Source organism: Zingiber officinale, chromosome 2A (assembly GCF_018446385.1).
Source record: "Zingiber officinale cultivar Zhangliang chromosome 2A, Zo_v1.1, whole genome shotgun sequence".
Lineage (NCBI taxonomy): Eukaryota > Viridiplantae > Streptophyta > Magnoliopsida > Zingiberales > Zingiberaceae > Zingiber > Zingiber officinale.
In genome coordinates this window covers 175625198-175631004 of record NC_055988.1, presented here as the reverse complement: position 1 = coordinate 175631004, position 5807 = coordinate 175625198, and the positions used below count along the sequence as shown (strand labels likewise).

Here is a 5807-nt window from a genome sequence, read left to right as displayed (position 1 = left end):
AGTTGTAACCAGAATTTTGTGCAGTTAAATCATTTCATATATATTAATTTTAAAATTTTACAAAAATGATTAAACTTCTCCAGGAAGTTTAAACAGTATTCATGAAAGTCTTCTATATCTTTCTTGTATGCCTATTTTTAAAAATAGATCAACAATACTATTGCAAATTGGGATGTTATTTTGGCAGTGAGTGATTGTTAATATTATTCCTTAGTTCGCACATCCAGGATTCTTAGAATGATGTTTGACAACACTATTACATTATTTTCCATCAGCTACACTTCTCAAACAATTAACTTCATCATCACCAATCAGCTCTAAAGATTTCAAGTGTCTACATATCCCTTTATGGAGACGATCCTATGAGACACTGCACAGAAGAGAAATAGACATCATTAACAATCTAAAATAGCTCCTAACAGAAGATCATTTGCTAAGGATTATCATATATATATCTTCAAAAGAACTAGAAATTATCTTAAACTGTATTCTTTGCGTCTCCAAAAAAAAACTAGAAATTATCTAGGAGTTGTGATTCAACATCATTTAAGTTTATTTTATACAATTTATTCAGTATTCAGAGTGACACCGAATGCTTGCTTTCCCTTGTGCACTGCTACATCAAAGTAGAGACACCTAAAACACTAACTAAACCAACACATTCACGAAAAGCTTTACAAGAAGATAATGGAAGAATATTTTCATTTTTATTCATCTTTATGTGCTTATGTCTAGTTTAGTTCTTTAGTCCTTGGTGATCTCTTGCCTACATTTAGTATAGTTACGATGGTGTAAGTATTAATTTTATAATTATCTTATATTATTTGTTGATTAAAATACTAACGCATTATTTTTTTTAGACCGATCAGTCACAAAGAAAAGATCGGATTCCTGTCTTTAATGAAACCCATTATAGCTCGAAGAAAGGGTGGATTGGGGACACGGCAAAAACTGCATATGTATATTATGATCTTATTTAGTGAATTTATTCTTAACCGTGCATAATTATTTTTTACACTATTTTTGACATATTTACTTTTTCTAGGATGATATGGTGAGACTACGTGATGAGTGTATTCTATCACAAAATCCAGAAGATGTCATCGATGTAGTCCAAATTGCAGATACAGTTTGTGATCAGGTCCGTGAGAATATTATTTAATAACTGCCGATACATTTGGTTGAATATCTCTATGGATTAAAAATATTTTTTTTCCAGCTGAGTTAATTGATTAAGGCAATCTGTGAATAGGCAGTAATATGCAATCTTGTTTGCTTGCTATACATATACTGTCATGTTGTTAGATTTGATCTTCTGCCTTCTTTACGATCATTGATGGATTACTTCTTTTTTTAGTGTCGTATCATTTTTATGAAAGTGTCAATTTAAAATGGGTTATATGAAGCTTAGACTTGCTGTAGATCGTCCAGGACATCGATTGCTTCCAAACTTTTCACAAACATTGCAATAATAGCTTTGAGCTTAAGTAATTGTTTTAAAATCCTGCTTGTGCTAGTGATCCACATCTTGCAGGCTAAATTTTCCTTCTTTCCTGTTTCAAACAAGGGCTTATCCTGCCCAAAGCTTCTGAATTTCTTTTGATGATCTATCTTGCTTTACTTTTCTGATTACATCCTTTATCTCCATCTGTGATTATGATTGCTTTTCCCTACTTGTTTCGTACGAGTTTTATCTCATCTTCTAAAACAAAAATGTTTCTCAATCTTTGTTTTTCTAAACTTTATTAGTGTATTAGTTTGATTTACGGTTTATTTCCTCTTCTTAATTTGGATGGTTCCCCATGAAAATTATTTATAATATGACTCCACTCTCCTTGTCCTCTTCCAAGTTTGGGATTTCCTTCTCTCTCTTTTGCAGCAGTGCTTACCTCGATTCTCTTCTCGTGTTTTTTTGTTGGGTTGTTCTTCTTCCCTCTGGCTTCTAAGGGAAGCAAGCGCTGCTTTATAGTGCCTTGCTCCCTCGCCCTTCCTCGCTCAAAGGTTAGCGGAAAGGGGATCTCGAGCAGAGGCAGGGATGAGTGCCACCAAGTTCATTAAATGTGTCAGTGTTGGAGATGGGGCGGTGGGCAAGACCTGCATGCTTATCTGCTACACCAGCAATAAGTTCCCCACTGTGAGTAATGCGCAAATCAACTAATGTTCCTACTTGTTTTCGCTTCCTTCTTCAGCTTCTCAATTGATTGCGTTGCCTGACATTTTTTTGTTTTGTTTTGTTTTGTTTTTGGGTTATATCTTGTGGTAAAAATTGTTTTTTCCCCTCATCTTCGTGATTCTTGTTTAAGGATGTGATTTTTCTCAGAAGCTCGTGTAGTCATGCAGGAATCTTTTAGGCTGTGTAATTTTTTAGTAGAGTTATACAAAAAAAGAAAAAAAAATCTCCAATATTTTGTACATATTCATATTATTAGTTCTGAAAGTGTCAATTTAAAATGGGTTTAGGCACACCATGCACCAGATGATTCTCTGGCATAATTTGATCATTACCTTGATATAGTAATTGTGTTTTTATGATTCTCATACATCTAGCTACTCTACCACTAAAGTGCCTTTACTCGTGCTTGGTCATTCTCATTCATCAAGATATAATTTTGATTGATAAACATTTATTGATATGCTTCTTTGCTTCTACACTCAGCATATAATTTTGATTGATAAATATCTGATTTGGTTGTTATTTACTGTTGAGTTTAACTCTTATCCACATGCTCAATATATCATCATATCATATCATATGTTTTATTATCTTCAAAATTTTGTATTAGGTTCTAGGTACTCGGTCTGGATACATCAGAGGACTTGGAAGTGGGCCGAAGCCAGTTAGGTCTACTTCTTCAGATGCTACATCCTCATCCAGATCAACTAATGCTGCATTGCGTGAAAGACTTGAATCGACCCAAGATGAGTTAGCGAACACCAAAATTCAGCTAGCAAACACCCAAGATGAGTTAGCATCAATTAAATCAAGACAAAATATGTTTGAACAAATACTTAACTGATTGGCACCTGGAGCATTAGATTCCTTGATCCAGGATTCATCTTCAGCTCCACCTCCTCCTCCTCCATCTTAGGCTTTGATGTTGTAGACTTTTGCATAGAAACATGATGTTCTGAAATTGTTTTGAACTTGTTTGGATTTTTGGTTGTGAACTTGGTTGGATTGTTGGTTATGAATATGTCTTGAATTTGGATTCTGAATACTGTTATTATATTTGTGTTGAAGTATGAGTTAAATGTTAGAGTATTTGTGAATTTGTTGTTATAGTTGTGAATTTGTGAATTTGTATATAAATCTGTACAGAGGATGTAAATGAGGAGCTGTTTTATCTTAAATCAGATATTAGCGACGAAATAATATAAATTCGTCGCTAATCCTAATATTAGCGACGAAATTATGCAAAATTCGTCGCTAATGGTGAATATTAGCGACGAAATAATATAAATTCGTCGCTAACATAACTGTACCCCAAAAATATCGAAACTGGGGAACGAAATTTTAGCAACGAATATATATAAATCGTAGCGAATATTTTAGCGACGTAATAAATAAATTCGTCGTTAACAATGACTATAGCAACGATATTAATTAAATCGTCGCTAAATATTTTACGGCGAAAAAATTTACTTTAGCGACAATAGTGGAACGTCGCAAAAACATTAGCGAAGAATTAATCGTATTTCGTCGCTAAAATATATTTACGACAAGCTTATAACGACGACTCTAGCGACGATAAAATTTCATCGCTAATATTTATTAGCGACGAAAAAATGTTATTTGCGACGATAAAAATCGTCGCAAAATACCTATTTTCTTGTAGTGTGGCCGGCCACAATAAAAATAAAAGAATTTTATTTTTTAAAATATTTTCTTATGTGGAAACCATGGTTTTAAAAGAGAGTTTAAAATTTAAATATTTCCTTTTATAGCTTTCTGCAAAGGATTAAGAGAAATGTTTGATATCTTTCCTTATTTGTAGTTAAAAGGAAGATTTTAATTTTTGATAAAACTTTCCTTTTTTGTAACCATGCTCATGATTTAAAAGAGAATTTTAAAAATTATAAATCTTTTCTTTTATAACTTTCTATAAAGGATTAATAGAAAGGTTTGATATCTTTCCTTATTTGTAGATGAAAAGAAAGATTTTAATTTTAGAGAAAACTTTCCTTTTTGTAATCATCTACATGTTTTAATAAAGAGATTTTAATTTATAAAAGTTTCCTTTTATAACTAACCATGAAGGGAATTTTTTAAAGAGAAATTTTATTTAAAAAATTTCCGGAAATAAATTAGGAAGTTTTAATTTTGTGTTTAAAACTTTCCTAATTTGGAGGACTTGTAGGGGTTGACCATTAAAACGTTAAGAGAAAATTTTAATTATATTTTCCTTTCATTGGCAAGGAAAATAAGGAAGGTTTTATTAAAACTTTTCTTATTTGCCAAGACCAAGGAATATAAAAGAGAGGGTAGAGGTGTCTCACCTCACAACAACACATCTATTATTTCTCTCCTCTCCTTTCCTTGGTGGTGGCCGACCCTCTCCTCTCTTCTTTCTCTCTTATCCTTTTGATGAGGCCGGTGGCACTTGGAGGCTTTATCTCATCTTGGTGGTCGGTTGCTTGTGGAGAAGAAGAAGATAAAGAAAGCTTCCCTTCAAGAAGAGTTGGTGTCCGAAGCTTGCAAGGAGAAAAAGGAGGCTTGGGTGGATTCTCATCTCGGTAGATCGCCGCCCAAACAACGTCCGAGAGAAGAAAAGGAATACAGCAGAAGATCGTGAGGTCTATAAGCTGCACAAGGTATAACTAGTTATTAGTTTCCGCATCATAACTAGTTCATCCTTTTGTTTAGATCTTGAAATACCAAACACAAGAAGCTAACAATTCTAGGCTATCAAATTTATGTTTTGATTTTGTGTTTCTTTTGTTTTTCGATCTTGTGATTCGATTGTTCTTAGTGGTTAAACCTAGGGTTACTATAAGGAGATTAAATATTGAATTTCTTTGAAAGGCTTTGTCTAGGTAGTGGTGGATGATCCCATATCCAAGAAAGTCTAGTGTCTCGCCACGTTTGACCTGGAAGCCGATCTTTGAAATAAATATTTAATCAAATTTGTAACATAGGTTGATTTGAATCAATAATGTTAAGCATCATTTGTGATCCAAATCTAAACCTCTAAGAACAGATAAATTGAATTTGGAATCAATAATGCTAAGTTCTGTTTGCGATTCCAAATTTAATTTCTAAATAACACAATAGGTTGTTAGGAATGGTTCGTGACTTGTACAGAATTTTTATACAGGGGAACCAGTACGATATTCTGAGTAGCAACCAACAGGGTTACCACCCCCTAGGGTTTTCCTCAGTATAGAGTTATCACCCCCTAGGACCTACGATTACCGGCCCCTAGGGTTTTCCTCAGTATAGAGTTATCACCCCCTAGGACCTACGATTACCGGCCCTGAGGGTTTTCCTCAGTATAGAGTTATCACCGCCTAGGACCTACGATTACCGGCCCCTAGGGTTTTCCTCAGCCTAGGGTTACCACCCCTTTGGATCTAGGGTTACCACCCCCTAGGATTTTTCACCTGCCTAAACTCAGTTAGGACTTTCCATCACCTAGGGTTACCGCCCCCTAGGACCTAGGGTTACCACCCCTAGGATTTTCCACTTGCCTAACCTCAGTTAGGACTTTCCATCACCTAGGGTTACTGCCCCCTATGACCTAGGGTTACTACCCCCTAGGGTTTGCCACCTGCCTAGAATCCACTAGGACTTTTACCTAAGAACACTT

The 5807-nt window shown here is 34.6% G+C and overlaps 1 long non-coding RNA gene across 1 annotated transcript; it reads left to right on the top strand.

Moving 5' to 3' along the window:
* The first annotated feature begins 1315 nt into the window (after positions 1–1315).
* Positions 1316–3168, top strand: LOC122040318. Its single transcript, XR_006128581.1, has 2 exons — positions 1316–2134; positions 2784–3168. It is a non-coding gene; the product is annotated as an uncharacterized LOC122040318 (long non-coding RNA).
* Positions 3169–5807: the final 2639 nt, after the last annotated feature.